The 18,924-nt window shown below is 36.6% G+C and overlaps 1 long non-coding RNA gene across 2 annotated transcripts in view; it reads left to right on the top strand.

Annotated features, from left to right (window-relative positions):
- The window catches only part of LOC113623138 (uncharacterized), a 212,334-nt gene extending 193,704 nt beyond the window's left edge, over nt 1-18,630 (top strand). Inside the window, exons 4-5 of one of the 2 annotated variants that reach the window (XR_003433793.1) lie at nt 3,416-3,667; nt 16,537-18,630. This is a non-coding gene — a long non-coding RNA (uncharacterized LOC113623138). Of the gene's footprint in view, nt 1-3,415; nt 4,892-16,536 lie in introns of those variants that run through there. The other variant, XR_003433792.1, reaches the window with a different exon arrangement.
- Nucleotides 18,631-18,924: the final 294 nt, after the last annotated feature.

Raw genomic sequence — 18,924 nt, 5'->3', positions numbered from 1 at the left:
AAGGCATACAGATAAGAAGGGGAAAAATAAAATTGTCTCTACTTGCAGATGAAATGAATACCTATGTAGAAAAATCCCAAGGAATCTATAAAAAAGTTCATAGAATTAATAAGTGAGTTCAGCAAATTGACAGGTACAAAATCAACACACAAAAATTAATTGCATTTCTGTATTAACAATGAACATGTGGACTGAATTACAATCACTATAATATATAATGAAGGATGTAAAGGAAGATTGAATAAATGGAAATATTTTTTTTTAATGGAAATATTTTTGAATGTAAAGACAGTATTAGAAACATGGCAGTTCTTCCCAAATTTATCTGAAAATTCAATTCCAATCAAATTCTCAACACTTCTCATAGAAGTGTACATGTACAAAAATAGCCAAGATAACTTTCAAATTATGATATGATAAATTATAATAATGCAAATAAAATATTTGAATAAAGTTAAATAGAGCTATTGAACAGGCTAGACAGTTTAGATGAATGTGGAAATGTACAGCTACTTTTATTATTTTAGTATACAATTGAACTTCAATTCAGTGGAGAAAAGATGAACAGCTCAGGAAGTGTTGAAAATTTTGATTATCCATTCATAAACAAAAATTTGAAATTGATTAAGGACTCTACGTGTGTGTGTGTGCATGTGTGTTTTACACACATTTACCCCTAGAGGTATTTATGCATGTGCACAAGGAGGTGCATAGATGAAAAATCATCTCATGATTATTTATAATAATAAAAACTCTGAAACAAATTGTCCATCAAAACTAGAATCATGAAACAAATTATGGCATTTTCAAATATGAAATGCTATTTAATATATAAAAAAATAAGGTACTGACATGAAAAAAAATCTCAGAGGCTTATTGTTGGGAGTACAAAGCAAGTTATAGAAGATAATCAATAAAAAGTAATTATTTTTTTTATTTCTTTAAAAGAGCCAAACACCACACCTTGCTATAAAAAACAGAATAAATTTTATGAAGATTACAGAGCCTCTGTCTCCTGATCCCTGAGTTCAACTGTGACCTCTCAGAGGCCCTCCATTCAGGATTCTCTTCCTTAAAAAAACATATCTCAGAGCAACCTAGAAAATGTCAGTTCTTCCACATTTGAATCACTCCTTCTGAGGGAGCTCCTTTGAAAGATATCAGGGTAGACATTCAATCCTCACGGTCCTCTTCAATGATAGAAAAGAGGCTTAGGAACATAGTTTCTACAATGTTAGCAACTCTTTTGAAATACTGTATAGGTATTTCCTCCCTTGTAAGATGACAATTAAATAATAAATGTCCTCTAACATATTTAAGAGAAAAAAAAATAGAGAGAGAGAAAGAGATGATAGCCACAGCCTCAGGTCAGGATGAGTAGCAAGTCATTCTGAGCAATGAATTAAGATTCTGACTGAATTTATCATATCTGTTTACCTGCTAGGCAGAAGACAAGCTAGTAAAATATAAATACTGGATCATTAAAGATTGTTCTCTTATTTACCAGATTGGATAGATAAATGTTCACCTTATTTCAGATCCTAAACTCTGGAGAGAACAGTGATTATTCTTATTTTATCGTATTTGTTTTGCAGGCTGTAATCTCTGCTTTATAGCTTACTAAATAACATCTCACTGCAAAACTCATTATCTTTCTTGACCTCAAACCAAACCAGGAGTTACAGAGGGACATGTATTGCTATGCCCATTTTCAAAATAGAAAACGTGTAAGCTATTACAAGGCACGTGGCTGAGGAGAAAAAAATGGTGTCATCATTACTGGTTGTTTTGCCACAGAATAACTACTTTTCTTTCAGTAATAAAACTCAAATTTTGCTAGAGTAAGGGGTATACCCTTCTCCCTTGCATACTGTCTGGAGAAGCACTAACCAAGCTCTCTGTCTTCCCCCTGCAGTGGATGGGCATAGGATCTAAACTAGGCCAAAGTCACACTCTTGCTAGACTTTGAATCTTGAATAGATACACCAAGATGGCAAAACAAAATGATCAAATTCATCCCAGAGGCATGTCTCTGTTGAGATTATCAACTAGTTTTCACCATCTTGGGGATCATACTGGCCCCTGACCTCTCTGATGCTGAACCCTCTTCTTCAGTTTTTCCTTCACTTCTATGAGTCTCTTTCATTCCCAGCAAGTCTCCCTTTATTCCCTTTAATTAACGGAATCAAATCTATTGCTTGCCACCATTAAACAACCACAATAAACAGTTGGCCACGTGCAGAGTTAGACAGGGCTTGTTTGAGTTTTGAGGTAGCTTGATGTCCACCCCACAACTCCTCCCCACTCCCCGCACAGCCTATTCCATCCTCAGTCACATGTCTTTCCTTTGCAGTTTCTTCCCATTCTCACCTTCCATAATGGGCACATATACTCAAAGTAGACTTCAATTTCCTTCCAACCTTCCTCCATCAAAATCTGCTTTCTGGAAGAAACTTGATGAACTCATTTGCACAAATATGTAGAAGAGTAGTTTGTTTTTTCTTTTATCCAAAAATTTTATTCAAATCCTCCTACATACATGTTACTGTGCTAAGAAAGATAATAGTGAAAATAAGAAAGATTTTTCCCCTGTCTTGTAGGCTGATAAATCTATCAAACCCTGCAAACTGCAGAGGATCTCGAATTATAGGATTCAGAGATCTGGAGGGAGAGAAGCTCTGGGGAGATGAAAGGGCTTCATTCCAACTCTGAAGTCAGATCAGATCTGAAGTTAGTAGCTGCTTACTAGTGTTTCCTGTTTAGGAATAAAGCCACATCTCTTCAACAGTGAATAGAATATCATCAATAGTATACAATGGGTTCACTGTCTTTTCCCTCCCTCTGTATTTTTATTACCTGTTGACATAGTTAGTGTCTCATCGTGGAATTCTCTTCAGTGCTCAGGGTAACAGAAAACACTGACCAGATTTAGAACCCTTGATTGGGAAAATTGCTCTCTGAAACTCTCTACCTACAAAATTAAATAATTAAAAATAAAGAAAAATATCATTTACCTTATTACTGAAATTATTTTAATAGCTAACTTTAGAAAAATTAGAAAATTTAAATCAGTCAAGATGAGGTAAATAAGAACACCTGTAGCTCTACAACAGAGAGATTGCCACTATTGACAGGTTGGCTTCTATATTTTCATTCTTTACACTCATACGTACATGAATGATGCACCTTATTCATATGTATTTGCTTTTGAAAAACAGGGATTGTGTTTTAAGTAGTACTTAAATTACGAGTGGATATCTTTGAAACAGAACAGAGTTAAACTTAATCACAGTCATAATCGTAATCTTTATAATTTACCATGCCAGGCACTGGTTTAGTATATTGAGTATTTGATCTCATTTAATCCTTGCAACAACCTTGTGATATTGGTATATTGTTATCATAAATTTTACAGATTAAGAAACTGCGGCTATAACCAGGCAACAGTTCAAGATCCTGCCACTGGTTACTGGTGGATCTAGAAGTCAATCTCACATGAAATATGGATAAAGGGAGAGACCCAGAGGAAACTTTTTGAGCGATGCTGGCCCCCACAAGAGAAAGTAATGAAGACCAAAGAGGTATGTCTGGAAGACTTGGGTTTCCTTGGTGAGGATACAACCAAAGCATTGTGACTACCATCCAAGTTGTGTGCTGTGTTGCTGTGGTAAGTGACTATTACTCAACCTACCAAATTTAAAAGCTCCTTAAAAGGTGCCACAACCAGACACTTAGAGGAAATGGTTTTCACTTGTAACTGAATTATTCTAGCATGAATTATAGATTGTCACTGCCTCACTAACCCAGAGAGGGGACGATGAAAGCAGGGTTGCACTGAAAGACTGGAGGTCAGCATCTGTGACAGGCATCTTTTCTATACAGTGCAGCAAGTAGGCTTCCCACCTAGTCCTGCCTCTTCCATGGAGAAGGAGTCAGCGTACAAAACTCCCACATTCCCTTGGCAAAAAGTCCCCACAAGGCAGATGTATGAACAAAACACCACTGGGCTCAAAGACAAAAGCTCTGGGGCAGGAGAGCCAGGTTCCTAATGTCTCTGTGAAGTGGATTCAAGGCCCAGGAAAGGCCTGACAGGTGCTTGAGGTCCTCAGGGCGGTTCTGACCTTAGAACATGACAGAGCAGCATCTCCCATTTGACTATGTGTTTTATAGTTCTTCCTGAGGAAGGGGTGCTGCAAAGGTAAAAAGGCCTCCACTGGGCCTACTGGCTTCTCAGAGATAACTCCACAGAGGCTTCAGCTCTTTCCAGCTGGACCTGAACTCCATCTGCCTCTATCAGTTCCTGCCACTCCAAAGGCTGTGAGGGAAACCACTACACATAATAATAAAAAAGTATAATAAAAACAATAATAAAACACGTAGCTCCACAAAACAGTCTCAAGATGGCAAACTGATTGCTTACCCTCAATAACCACTATCCAGTATCAAAATTAGTAGAGAATAAAAACTTTTCTTAGCCTCAAAATATAAGATATCTTATAAATGCACAGGATTGGGATTAATTTTTGAGACCTTAGCATCTTTTCCCAAATGTCAAAACCTTTACTGAGACACCCTTCAGCTGCACACACAGGCCTCCAAAGAGACTCCTGGCCCACACAGCTCCAGGTCTTCTCAAACCCCCACTTTGACCCCCTACAGCAGGCCTGAGAAGAAGGCTCCATATTGAAAGAAAAAAAAAGTTCAAAGTATGACTGTAATGCAAGCATGAACATTTTGTTTACTGACTGAAGAATCTCCTCTTCTTTTCAAGTAACTATAACTTAATGAACCAGAGGAAGATACATTTCAACAGAGAGAATTTTTTTAAAGTCTCCAGGAGATAAGAGAAATGGAAATAAAAACAAAAATAAACAAATGGGACCTAATGAAACTTAAAAGCCTTTGCACGGTAAAGAAAGCCATAACCAAGATGAAAAGAAAACCCTCAGAGTGGGACAAAATATATGCAAATGAAGCAACTGACAAAGGATTAATATCCAAAATTTACAAGCAGCTCATGAAGCTCAATATTAAAAAAACAAACAACCCAATCCAAAAATGGGCAGAAGATCTAAATAGACATTTCTCCAAAGAAGATATACAGATTGCCAACAAACACAAGAAAGAATGCTCAACATCACTAATCATTAGAGAAATGAAAATCAAAATGCAATGAGGTATCACCTCACACCAGTCAGAATAGCCATCATCAAAAAATCTACAAACAATAAATGCTGGAGAGGGTGTGGAGAAAAGGGAAGCCTCTTGCACTGTTGGTGGGAATGTAAATTGATAGAGCCACTATGGAGAACAGTATGGAGGGTCCTTAAAAAACTACAAATAGAACTACCATATGACCCAGCAATCCCACTACTGGGCATATACCCTGACAAAACCATAATTCAAAAAGAGTCATGTGCCACAATGTTCATTGCAGCTCTATTTACAATAGCCAGGACATGTAAGCAACCTAAGTGTCCATCAACTGATGAATGGATAAAGAAGATGTGGCACATATATACAATGGAATATTACTCAGGCATAAAAAGAAATGGAATTGAGTTATTTGTAGTGAGGTGGATGGACCTAGAGTCTGTCATACAGAGTGAAGTAAGTCAGCAAGAGAAAAACAAATACCGTATGCTAACACATATATATGGAATCTAAAAAAGAAAAAAAAAAATGCTTATGAAGAACCTAGGGGCAGGATAGGAATAAAGATGCACACGTAGAGAATGGACTCGAGGACATGGGGAGGGGGTAGGGTAAGCTAGGATGAAGTGAGAGAGTGCCATGCACTTATATATACTACCAAATGTAAAATAGGTAGCTAGTGGGAAGCAGCTGCATAGCACAGGGAGATCAGCTCGGTGCTTTGTGACCACCTAGAGCGGTGGGATACGGAGGGTGGGAGGGAGATGCAAGAGGGAGGAGATATGGGGATATATGTATATGTATAGCTGATTCACTTTGTTATAAAGCAGAAACTAACACACTATTGTAAAGCAATTACACCCCAATAAAGATGTTAAAATTAATTAATTAATTATTTTTAAAAAAAGTCTCCAGGAGATAAAAATAAATTGCTGTGTTAAGTATATCCCTTGATGTGTCATGCTTGTCCAAAGATGCAGTTATATATGCACTAAAGAAGTACTGGCTATTTCTACAACATTTTCCCCCATGTTAGTACCTTGTACGTGAGAGGAGATCATTCATTCACTTGTTCAAACATTTCTTGAGCAACTCCTTTGTGCTAGTTTGTACCATCCCTGGGGATACAGAGATGACGATAATATCACTCCTGTCCAAAAAAGACACAAAAGTTTAATAGATTAGGTGACAAAAAAAATGAGAATAATTTAAGCATGAAGTGATTCACAGAGTGTGATGTCTACAAAGTACCACGGGACCTACAGGAAGCGTGGGGGAACCTCAGAGTGAAGAGTCAATAGAATTGGTCAAGAAATAATTTTTTCAGGAGACTGGTTCAAGATGGCGGAGTAGAAGGACGTGCTCTCACTCCCTCTTGCGAGAACACCAGAATCACAACTAACTGCGGAACAGTCACTGACAGGAAGACACTGGAACTCACCAAAAAAGATACCCCACATCCAAAGACAAAGGAGAAGCCACAGTGAGACGGTAGGAGAGGCACAATCACAATAAAATCAAATCCCATAACTGCTGGGTGGGTGACTCACAAACTGGAGAACACTTATACCACAGAAGTCCACCCACTGGAATGAAGGTTCTGAGCCCCACGTCAAGCTTCTGAACCTGGGGGTCTGGCAATGGGAGGAGGAATTCCTAGAGAATCAGACTCTGAAGCCTAGTGGGATTTGATTGCAGGATTTCGACAGGACTGCGGGAAACAGAGACTCCACTCTTGGAGGGCACACACAAAGTAGTGTGCACATCGGGACCCAGGAGAAAGAGCAGTGACCCCATAGGAGACTGAACCAGACCTACCTGCTAGTGTTGGAGGGTCTCCTGCAGAGGCAGGGGGTGGCTCTCTCTCACCGTGAGGATGAGGACACTGGCAGCAGAAGTTCTGGGAAGTACTCCTTGGCATGAGCCCTCGTAGAGTCTGCCATTAGCCCCACCAAAGAGCCAGGGTAGGCTCCAGTGTTCGGTCACCTCAGGCCAAACAACCAACAGGAGGCAACCCAGGCCACCCATCACCAGTCAAGCAGATTAAAGTTTTACTGAGCTCTGCCCGCCAGAGCAACAGCAAGATCTACCTACCACCAGTCCCTCCCATCAGGAAACTTGCACAAGCCTCTTAGATAGCCTCATCCACCAGAGGGCAGGCAGCAGAAGCAAGAAGAAGTACAATCCTGCAATCTGTAGAACAAAAACCACATTCACAGGAAAACAAGAAGTAAAGTCAGAGGGCTATGTACCAGATGAAGGAACAAGATTAAACCTCAGATAAAAAACTAAATGAAGTGGAGATAGGCAATCTGCCAGAAAAACAATTCAAAATAATGATAGTGAAGATGATCCAGGACCTCGGAAAAAGAATGGAGGCAAAGATCGAGAAGACGCAAGAAATGTTTAACAAAGACCTAGAAGAATTAAAGAACAAACAAACAGAGATGAACAATACAATAACTGAAATGAAAACTACACTAGAAGGAATCAATAGCAGAATAACTGAGGCAGAAGAACGGATAAGTGACCTGGAAGAGAGAATGGTGGAATTCATTGCTGCAGAACAGAATAAAGAAAAAAGAATGAAAAGAAATGAAGACAGCCTAAGAGACCTCTAGGACAACATTAAACGCAGCATCATTTGCATTATACGGGTCCCAGAAGGAGAAGAGAGAGAGAAAGGACCTGAGAAAATATTTGAAGAGATTATAGTGAAAAACTTCCCTAACATGGGAAAGGAAATAGCCACCAAAGTCCAGGAAGCACAGAGAGTGCCATACAGGATAAACCCAAGGAGAAACACGCTGAGACACATAGTAATCAAATTGGCAAAAATTAAAGAAAAATTATTGAAAGCAGCAAGGGAAAAATGACAAATAACATACAAGGGAACTCCCGTAAGGTTAACAGCTGATTTCTCAGCAGAAACTCTACAAGCCAGAAGGGAGTGGCATGGTATACTTAAAGTGATGAAAGGGAAGAACTTACAAACAAGATTACTCTACCTGGCAAGGAACTCATTCAGATTCAGTGGAGAAATAAAAAGCTTTACAGACAAGGAAAAGCTAAGTAAATTCAGCACAACCAAACCCCTCTACAGCAAATGCTAAAGGAACTTCTCTATGTGGGAAACACAAGAGAAGAAAAGGACCTACAAAAACAAACCCAAAACAATTAAGAAAATGGTAATAGGAACATACATATCAATAATTACCTTAAATGTGAATGGATTAAATGCTCCAACCAAAAGACACAGGCTTGCTGAATGGATACAAAAAATAAGACCCATATATATGCTGTCTACAAGAGACCCACTTCAGACCGAGGGACATATAGAGACTGAAAGTGAGGGGATGGAAAAAGGTATTCCATGCAAATGGAAATCAAAAGAAAACTGAAGTAGAAATACTCATATCAGTTAAAGTAGACCTTAAAATAAAGAATGTTACAAGAGACAAGGAAGGACACTACATAATGATCAGAGGATCAATCCAAGAAGAAGATATAACAATTATAAATATATATGCACCCAACATAGGAGCCCCTCAATACATAGGGCAACTGCCAACAGCTATAAAAGAGGAAATCGACAGTAACACAATAATAGTGGGGAACTTTAACACCTAACTTACACCAATAGACAGATCATCCAAGCAGAAAATTAATAAGGACACACAAGTTTTAAATCACACAATAGACCAGATAGATTTAATTGATGTTTATAGGACATTCCATCCAGAAACAGCAGATTACACTTTCTTCTCAAGTGGGCATGGAACATTCTCCCGGGTAGATCACATCTTGGGTCACAAATCAAGCCTCAGTAAATTTAAGAAAATTGAAATCATATCAAGCATCTTTTCTGACCACAATGCTATGAGATTAGAAATGAATTACAGGGAAAAAACCATAAAAAACACAAACACATGGAGGCTATACAATACGTTACTAAATATCCAAGAGATCACTGAAGAAATCAAAAAGGAAATCAAAAAATACCTAGAGACAAATGACAATGAAAACACGATAATCCAAAACCTCTGGGATGCAGCAAAAGCAGTTCTAAGAGGGAATTTTATAGCTATAAAAGCCTACCTCAAGAAGCAAGAAAAATCTCAAATAAACAATCTGACTTTACACCTAGAGGAACTAGAGAAAGAACAAACAGAAGCCAAAGTTAGCAGAAGGAAAGATATCATAAAGATCAGAGCAGAAATAAATGAAAAATAAATGAAAGAAACAATAGCAAAGATCAATAAAACTAAAAGCTGGTTCTTTGAGAAGGTAAACAAAACTGATAAACCATTAGCCAGACTCATCAAGAAAAAGAGGGAGAGGACTCAAATCAATCAAATTAGAAATGAAAAAGGAGAAGGTACAACAGACACCACAGAAATACAAAGCATCCTAAGAGACTACTACAAGCAACACTATGCCAATAAAATGGACAACCTGGAAGAAATGGACAAATTCTTAGAAAGGTATAACCTTCTAAGACTGAACCAGGAAGAAATAGAAAATATGAACAGACCAATCACAAGTAATGAAATTGACACTGTGATTAAAAATTTTCCAACAAACAAAAGTCCAGGACCAGATGGCTTCACAGGTGAATTCTATCAAACATTTAGAGAAGAGCTAACACCCATCCTTCTCAAGGTCTTCCAAAAATTTGCAGAGGAAGGAACACTACCAACCCATTCTATGAGACCACCATCACCCTGGTGCCAAAACCAGACAAAGATACTATAAAAAAAGAAAATTACAGATCAATATCACTGATGAATATAAATGCAAAACTCCTCAACAAAATACTAGCAAACAGAATCCAACAACATATTAAAAAGATCATGCACCATGATAAAGTGGGATGTATCCCAGGGATGCAAGGATTCTTCAGTATATGCAAATCAATCAATGTGATACACCATATCAACAAATTGAAGAATAAAAACCATATGATCATCTCAGTAGATGCATAAAAAGCTTTTGACAAAATTCAACACCCATTTATGATAAAAACTCTCCAGAAAGTGGGCATAGAGGGAACCTACCTCAACATATATAAAGGCCATATACGACAAACCCACAGCAAACATCATTCTCAATGGTGAAAAACTGAAAGCATTTCCTCTAAGATCAGGAACAAGACAAGGATGTCCACTCTCACCACTGTTATTCAACATAGTTTTGGAAGTCCTAGCCATGGTAATCAGAGAAGAAAAAGAAATAAAAGGAATACAAATTGGAAAAGAAGAAGTAAAGCTGTCACTGTTTGCAGATGACATGATACTATACATAGAGACTCCTAAAGATGCCACCAGAAATCTACTAGAGCTAATCAATGAATTTGGTAAAGTTGCAGGATACAAAATCAGTGCACAGAAATCTCTTGCATTCCTACATACTAATGATGAAAAATCTGAAAGAGACATTAAGGAAACACTCCCATTTACCACTGCAACAAAAGAAAAACATACCTAGGAATAAACCTACCTAGGGAGACCGAAGACCTGTATGCAGAAAACTATAAGACACTGATGAAAGAAATTAAAGATGATACCGAGAGATATACCATGTTCTTGATTTGGATGAATCAATAGTGTGAAAATGACTATACTAACCAAAGCAATCTAGAGATTCAATGCAATCCCTATCAAATTACCAATGGCATTTTTTTACAGAACTAGAACAAAAAATCTTAAAATTTGTATGGAGACACAAAAGATGCTGAATAGCCAAAGCAGTCTTGCGGACAAAAAGCAGAGCTGGAGGAGTCAGACTCCTGGACTTCAGACTATACTACAAAGCTACAGTAATCAAGACAATATGGTACTGGCAAAAAAAAAAGAAAAAACAGAAATATAGATCAATGGAGCAGGGTAGGAAGCCCAGAGATAAACCCACATACCTATGGTCAACTAATCTACAACAAGGGAGGCAAGGATATACAATGGAGAAAAGACAATCTCTTCAATAAGTGGTGCTGGGAAAACTGGACAGCTACATGTAAAATAATGAAATTAGAACACTCCCTAACACCATACATAAGAATAAACTCAAAATGGATTAGAGACCTAAATGTAAGACCGGACACTATGAAACTCTTAGAGGAAAACATAGGAAGAACACTCTTTGACAGAAATCACAACAAGATCTTTTTTGATCCACCTCCTAGAGTAATGGAAAAAAAAACAAAAGTAAACAAATGGGACCTACTGAAACTTAAAAGCTTTTTCACAGCAAAGGAAACCATAAACAAGACAAAAAGACAACCCTTAGAATGGGAGAAAATATTTGCAAACGAATCAACGGGCAAAAGATTAATCTCCAAAATATATAAACAGCTCATGCAGCTCAGTATTAAAAAAACAAACAACCCAATCCAAAAATGGGCAGAAGACATAAATAGACATTTCTCCAAAGAAGACATACAGATGGCCAAGAAGCACACGGAAAGCTGCTCAACTTCACTAATTATTAGAGGAATGCAAATCAAAACTACAGTGAGGTATCACCTCACACCAGTTACAATGGGCATCATCAGAAAATCTACAAACAACAAATGCTGGAGAGGGTGTGGAGAAAAGGGAACCCTCTTGCACTGTTGGTGGGAATGTAAATTGATGCAGCCACTATGGAGAACAGTATGGAGGTTCCTTAAAAAACTAAAAATAGAATTACCATATGACCCAGCAATCCCACTACTGGGCATATTCCCAGAGAAAACCATAATTCAAAAAGACACATGCACCCCAATGTTCATTACAGCACAATGTTCATTGAAGCAACCTAAATGCCCATATACAGATGAATGGATATAGAAGATGTGGTACATATATACAATGGAATATTACTCAGCCATAAAAAGGAACTAAATTGGGTCATTTGTAGAGACATGCATGGATTTAGAGTGTGTCATACAGAGTGAAGTAAGTCAGAAAGAGAAAAACAAATATCGTATATTAACATGTATATGTGTAACCCAGAAAAATGGTACATATGAACCGGTTTGCAGGGCAGAAATTGAGACAGAGATGTAGAGAACAAACATATGGACACCAAGGGGGGAAAGCGACAGGGGGTGTGGGTGGCAGTGTGATGAATTGGGAGATTGGGATTGACATGTATACACTGATGTGTATAAAATGGATGACTAATAAGAACCTGCCGTATAAAAATATAAATAAAATAAAATTGAAAAGAAAAGGAAATAATTTTTTCAAGTTTATACTATAAAAATTATTAAACTTTTGCTACGTTATGGAAGTATCTGAATTCAGAGAAAGCAACTATTTTGGACAGTCTTCACAGTGCAGATTAGGGAAAATCCCATGAACAAATTTGAATTGCTTCCAACTCTTAGGAGTCAAGGGCAATTCTGGAAGGCAGCTGTTGGTTTCTAAGGGGGGAGCAACATTACTGCTAGAGTTGTCTATGGTACATCATTTCAGGAGGGCCTGGGTAAGTCTCTTTTCATGTACCTTAAAATATCTCCTCCACCTACTTCACTGTTGTCTAAAACCATATGGAGCAATTTATTCCTTGTTTAATCCAAAGTTTCTCTCCCATTAACATGAAAGTATTTTTGGAGAGGAAGTAGATTATCATTACTCTAACATAGAGCTATTTTGCTGTTCCCAAGAGCAAGATTTAATAGAAAAATAGAGGGAAAATTAGTTCCCTGGATACCAAGGGAACTAAAAGGGCACCATTGCATCTGATAGGAAACAAAAAGAGAAGCTCTGGAACATGGGCTGAACACAATTTCTCTTGTTTCATTATTTTGCCCTGTTCTACTAATTTCTTCCTTAAACTCCTTTGAACTTTCAACACTAACCATCTGCCCTTCTTTCCTCCACATTTCTGAATTCCCAAGCCTACCCTTAAGAAAACAAATAAAAAATTCTATTTAAGGTCTATGACGTTCCTTTAAAGATCTGTTTCTCTGTTGAGATCAATCATTGAGAGGTCAAAACAAAATGATTCACTGACACCACAGATCAAAGTAAACACAGTGTACATTGTCTGCCTCTGCTCAGAAGTACACTTCTGGGCACTGTTCCATGATATAGTAGTGAGCATTTGGGACTCAAATAAGATACTTTATGTGCAACACATGTACATCACCAGCATGCCTTGGAAGCAATTTTATCTAGTCCTATAAATCCCTGGGCTTTGTTAAGGAGCCAGAAATTCTTTTTACATCATAGAATTCTCTAGTGCCAGGGAATTTGCAGCAATCCTCGTAGACTCATCTCCAAGAGATTGATATCCAAAGCCCCCTTTACAGACAGACAATGCATGAACACATTCATTTACTCAAAATACATTTCCTTGGTGCCAGGAAAGGCACTTAGCAAGGGGAATAAAGTGATGACTGAAACATAATTCCAGCCTTTGGGGATCTCAAAACATTCTTATTTAAAAGGGATGGATGAGACTTTTATGTTTTCATACAAGGCACTATTGATTTACTGGAGAGGAAATTATTCACCTGACCAGATGATCTGTGCTTCCAAAAAATGTGAAATATTCCTTGCCAAAAATCACAACAGAAAAAAATTATCAGCAATGTGTTTTCCCTTAAGTAGGCCTCTATGTAAAATTCCTCTGGTAGCAGGTGTGTCTCTGAATTCTAAAATGGGCTCTTCAGTGATGGTTTCCATTCTCCACACTACAGAGTAAACTATCTTCAAATCAGACCCTAGCACCCAAGGCCACACCGGACTATTACACATTTTAAACTTGAACACCAAGAGTTGATCAGCCTGACGAGGAATACAGTCATGGTACAGCTCTGGCTCCCAGGAAAAGTCTAATCAGAATGTGTGCTTGCTTATATTCCCAATCCTCAAGCAGTAATTCATCAATATCTCCTAATTAAAAAATGAATGTAGATGCGAGAAAACTTTGTTTTACACTATCCAAATTATCCAAACCGAAAGATTGAATTTCATCATTCCACATCCTAAAGAGAATTGTTTTAGTATTTTTTAGCTGTGTGATAAGGAAATTTTTAAGTAACCTTTATTAATTAAGCCAAAGTAGGTGCATTATGGGAAATAAAGTTGCTAGTTAAGATGTAGGCAAATCAAGACCTTGGGAGTCAGGATAAGTGGTTTGTAAATATCTCAGCAGAGGGGAGTTAGGTCTTCTGAGCAAACAAGAGACTTCATAACATTGGAGTTTTGGAATGTACAAACTATTGACAATGTAAAATGAATTGGAGACTGGACAAGGAGTCTAGATTGGGGTTATTTCCTCCGTCAAAAGTAGGTGGTATTCCAAGATGCACATGAAAATCTGCTCAGCATCAACAATTATTAGAAAAATGCAAATCAAAACTACAATGAGGTACCACCTCACACCAGTTAGAATGGGCATCATCAGAAAATCTACAAACAACAAATGCTGGAGAGGGTGTGGAGAAAAGGGAACCCTCTTGCACTGTTGGTGGGAATGTATATTGATACAGCCACTATGGAGAACAGTATGGAGGTTCCTTAAAAAACTAAAAATAGAACTACCATATGACCCAGCAGTCCCACTACTGGGCATATACCCTGAGAAAACCATAAATCAAAAAGACACTTGCACCCCAATATTCATTGCAGCACTATTTACAATAGCCAGGACATGGAAGCAACCTAAATGCCCCTCAACAGACAAATGGATAAAGAAGATGTGGTACATGTATACAATGGAATATTACTCAGCCATAAAAAGGAACTAAATTGGGTCATTTGTAGAGACATGGATGGACCTAGAGACTCATACAGAGTGAAGTAAGTCAGAAAGAGAAGAACAAGTATCATATATAAACGCATATATATGGAATCTAGAAAAATGGTACAGATGAACTGGTTTGCAAGGCAGAAATAGAGATGCAGATACTGAGAACAAACATATGGACACCAAGGGAGGAAAGTGGGCAAGGGGGTGGTGGTGGGATGAACTGGGAGATTGGGATTGACATATATACACTAATATGTATAAAATAGATAACTAATAAAAAAACAAAACAAACAAACAAAAACTCAGAAGAAAACACAGGAGTAAATCCTCATGATTTTGGATTAGGCAATAATTTCTTAGATTTGGCACCAAAAGCACAAGAAAAATTAGATAAACTTGATAAAAAAAAAAGTGGGTGGTATTTAAAAGGGAATAGAAAACAAAGGTAGACTATAAGATTCCTTTCAAAGAAACACAATGTATTTGGATTTCTCTACTCTCTGGCAACTTAAACAACTTAAATTTTAAAAGCATAATGTTTAATCCCAGTTGGCTATGCTTAAGATATTATCTATAAAATTGAGTTAATAATAGCACCTATCTCACAAAATTGTGATTACTGAATGACATAATGCATTAAGCACAGTAGTAGCAGAATGCCTGCTACATAACAAGTACCCTATCAAAAACAGTTTTTTTTCAAGATTACTCTATTATTATTACTATCATTATAAACAACAAAAATGAGATAAAAATGTATTTCCTTTTGAATAACATCCTTCATTTTGTGTTCACCATGTTCTTTTAATGCTTCAAATGAAAGCTTAAATAAATAGATGTTAGCATAAAACATCACTGGTTGAAATAGCAATTGGGGCACTGTGAGGACAAGAAACTTACTTTTCACTATATATCCTTTAGCATTTTACCTTTTTAAAATGTATTACCTATTTAAGAAAAATATATGTTAAAAATAAAACAGAAACAGCAATTTGTGGTCACATAGGAAAGCAATTACCAAATGATAGATACATATTTATTCAAAAGTGAGTATAATAATTATAATGAGTTAACACTCACTAAGTGCCTACTATATGCTTACTACTGCTTTAAGGTATTTTATACATATATTAATTAATTAAATGACTTTAGTATCATTAGTCTCCTGAAGTACAAGGGTGATATTATTAGTACCCCAGGTTATTGATGAAGTACAGAGAGGTTTATCTACCTCCCTCAAGTTTACCCCACTTATTAGTAGCAGAACTAAGAAATAAACCCAGACAATGTTGGGCATATTGGGGCAGAGGTTTCTGCAAGCAAATACTCCCTGTTTCCATGTTTCGTAAATCTAAATCTACAGTCCAATGACTGGGCAGATCTGAACAACCTATTGATATCCAAGGCATTAAATAGACAACAGGGATGAAGTTTTTTTTTAAAAGAAGAATAAAAATTAAGTAATAAAAATCTCTGTAGTATAAACACTTTGAGACTAGTAAATCCTCCTCAATATCCAAATTAAATGTCAGAATCAAGAAACAAATAATCAGTGAGTCTTTTTCTGATTCTCCTAAAATCTTGAGTTTTCTTAAAGATTTGTCTACTTTGCACCTGCCAAATGAATTATTGAATATATAGGGTGAAGCTAACCAGGAACTACTGATCAGTGAAATTGGTTGCAACTGGGTGGAAGAGCTGCCCTGCTGGGAACTCCAACAAACGGCAACATCACTCAAAGAATGCAAGATCCTGCTGTGAAACAATACAAAGTGGCCTGCACTTGAATGCCTGGCTCAGGTGAGAAGTCATTTTAGGAGACTTGTGAAACTTCTGAATTATACTGGGTCCATCCATGGCTTTGCAGTTTAACAAGACTCAAGTTTGGAAGGTGTGTGGTCTGAACTGGCCTTTGCCAAAATGTTCCATGAAAATCCACTTTATAAAAAACAACCATCCCATTTTTTTTAGTTCTCCTTTGACAATTTCCCAATTTTACACATATCTCGTATCATAAGCAAACTCTAAGACAAAGTAAATATCATATTTGTGTGCAACTGCCTAACCCTAAAATCACAAATTAACTCTGTGATCTTTGGTAGAAATTGGTAAAGCATAAAGGAGTTTATCCCCAGCTGGTTGTAACTTATGGTGCACTGTAGCAATTCTAAGTCCCTAGGAAGCCTTTACGATTCATTTTTACACACTGCATTTTCAAATCAAGGGAGCTAAAGACACATTTTGGTGAAGAGGGTCAGGTGATCTGTGAGTTCACTTACTGCAAACCATGAATTTTCACTTATAAGAACTGAAAGCTTCTTACTTGTGACTGCTGAGTTATGAATTGTTACAAAAAGTTTCACGTTGCAAGAGTTTACTGAAGAACCTATTTCATTAATCTACTGCTAAATCTTGGCAACATTTAACAACATATCAAAGTTCCCACTAACCACATGAACTTTGGGAATTCCAAAATTTTTAGGAAGACAGTACATTTTGAGGCTTTCATGGTTTTAACTGCTGTTGTTTTTTAGTTATAAATTGCTATTAGTTTAGCACCATCATTCTCAATGTAGTTTCTAGCAGTTGTTTTGGTTAATTCTACAATATATAGTGATATATATTTATGTCAACATATCCACTCTTTGGTCTCTTTCCAGTCAAAGGGAATGTGTATATTTGATGCTTTCTTTTCATCTTTAGATTGGGAAACTGAGGATCTCAGGAGTTGTAACTTGCCAAAACATAATTTTTTTTTTTCATTTCTAAGCCTTTTTCATGAAAACATTACTACGTAATTACAACCAAAATAAAGCAAACTATTCTGACTGGCCAAAGTCATAATTTGGACTTTGGAAAAGTCATGTACAAGATTGAACAACTCAGCACTAATATCATGATTTTCTTCTTTTTTTGCCGTAAGTGAAAGCTATTGTACAATAGCTAGAATATTAAAAAAAAAAACTTTATTATCAACTCCTTACCAGTTATTTCAAATATATATTTTATCAAATAAGCAGTTTCCAGTACAATTTTCTAATCAACTTATTGCACCTGTTAAAACATAAATCACTGCTATTTTATTTACATTTGCTGTTATTTCATATGGTCTCCCTGTAATTCTTCCTTGGCATTAAAAAAAGAAAGAAAGAAAGAAAGAAACAAGAGAAATTGATAGAACAATAAATGGAAGGGAAATGTTTAGTGCACCTAACCTAAAAATTCTATTTGAAAATTTCAGAATTTAAGTTGTTCTACTTATTTATTTATTTTGGGGATGTGGGTGGGTTTTCTTTCTTGCTTGCTTGCTTTATATGTCTTTTCCTGAGGAAATACTAGTTGTAGAGTTTCTGATGTATTCCAAGTCATGACAATTTATTCAGGCAACTTTGGTACATTTGCTACATATGTAGTCTTTTGATTGATCTTAAGTGCCTACCAGCTCAATCGCAGACCTCAAAACTGACTAATCACTGAGCCACAGCATCTAATCCCACCATTCACAAAATGGGTACTTTGAAAAGGTGATATTAAATTTTGTGCTTCTGTGAACACCCCTTATTGCAGAAGATAAGATTTTAAAGTGAAAGAGCCAATGACTGTCTTGAAATCAGACATGTCTTAGTTTAAACCTCAGATCTGCCCATGGAGCTGCCATGCAATCTATTTTAACCTCAGTTATTTCTTAGGTACAAGGGGATAAGATCTACACAGAAATATTCCTTTAAAAGTATGTTATTATATATATATATATATACAATATATTTTAAGAAATATATATTTCTTAAAATTTTTATTGGAGTATTGTTGATTTACAATGTTGTGTTACTTTGCTGTACAGCAAAGTAAATCAATTATACATACAAATATATCAACCCTCTTTTAGATTCTTTTCCCATATAGGTCATTGTGGAGTATTAAGTAGTCCCTGTGCTATAGAGTAGGTCCTTATTAGTTATCTGTTTTATATGTAGTAGTGTGTATATGTCAATCTAAGAAATATATTTTTAAAACTTACAAATGTGTATA

Source organism: Aethalodelphis obliquidens, unplaced genomic scaffold, assembly GCF_003676395.1.
Source record: "Aethalodelphis obliquidens isolate GAN/ISIS:26980383/991018 unplaced genomic scaffold, ASM367639v1 scaffold11, whole genome shotgun sequence".
Taxonomy (NCBI): Eukaryota; Metazoa; Chordata; class Mammalia; order Artiodactyla; family Delphinidae; genus Aethalodelphis; species Aethalodelphis obliquidens.
The sequence above is the reverse complement of the archived record's forward strand: the minus strand, read 5'-3'. Positions and strand labels throughout refer to the sequence as shown.